The sequence below is a fragment of the Cariama cristata genome, unplaced genomic scaffold, assembly GCF_000690535.1.
Source record: "Cariama cristata isolate BGI_N322 unplaced genomic scaffold, ASM69053v1 scaffold7188, whole genome shotgun sequence".
Lineage (NCBI taxonomy): Eukaryota > Metazoa > Chordata > Aves > Cariamiformes > Cariamidae > Cariama > Cariama cristata.
The window spans coordinates 15,483-15,826 of NW_009629362.1; positions in this window are offsets into that span (position 1 = coordinate 15,483).

Sequence of the window (344 nt, forward strand, 5' to 3'; positions counted from 1 at the left end):
GACTACTGGAGTACTTGACTGTCAGCCAGAGTGAATGACACTGTTGAGCAAGCTGAGATGCTTCACTTTGTGTCTTAGTAATGATAGGAACAGTTCCTTGATCCACACTGGTCAATTCATGTACTGGAGAAAGCAGCTGACTTAGTTTCTTACCATGGGATGTATTTGTAATATCTTGTTTGACTTCTTGCTACTCAAAAAGCGCATCTGTGTGTTTGCACGTCATCATTTGTAACGGCCAATGTTATTGCTTAGTCTTGCCCATAATATGTCAGTGTCCTAAGACAAAAGAGATGAATCTGCAAACATTTCTCACTGCTGACTGGAAATTACATGGGCATTCC